This window comes from Echinops telfairi, unplaced genomic scaffold, assembly GCF_000313985.2.
Source record: "Echinops telfairi isolate 266 unplaced genomic scaffold, ASM31398v2 ScPeMD7_5;HRSCAF=22, whole genome shotgun sequence".
Lineage (NCBI taxonomy): Eukaryota > Metazoa > Chordata > Mammalia > Afrosoricida > Tenrecidae > Echinops > Echinops telfairi.
This window is the reverse complement of record NW_022103901.1, coordinates 3,138,548-3,138,993: the sequence shown is the minus strand read 5'-3', so window position 1 is coordinate 3,138,993 and position 446 is coordinate 3,138,548.

The window sequence follows — 446 nt, the reverse complement described above, 5'->3', positions numbered from 1 at the left end:
GTGTGTGTGTGTGTGTGTGTGAGACCCCGGTGAATCCAGACACCTCCACCCCTCCCCATCGCCTCTCCTTCCCCCAACTGCACGCCAGGCGGGTAGACCCTTTCCAATTCCCCAGGGAATTGAAGCGTGCGCCTTGGTGGCCAGGCCTCTGCCCACTGCCCGAGTACACTGGCGACGGAGGTGGGCGATGCCCGGTGGCCAAGCTGGGTGGAAGGACCGGGAGAATCCAGTTTTGAGGGATGGGTAGGAGTCCGCGGCTGCTGGATCTCGGATCTCTGCCGGCCCCACCTCCCACCCCAGCCCCGCCCAGCTCCCTCTCTTGGTCCCTACCCTGCCCAGCCCAGCTCTGGGTGGGGCCTGTCTAGGTCAACGCCCCTTCACGAACCCTCCGTTTTGTCCCAGGCTAGCCAGAGTGGGCGCTCCCTCCATAGCGCTGTGTGTCTAAG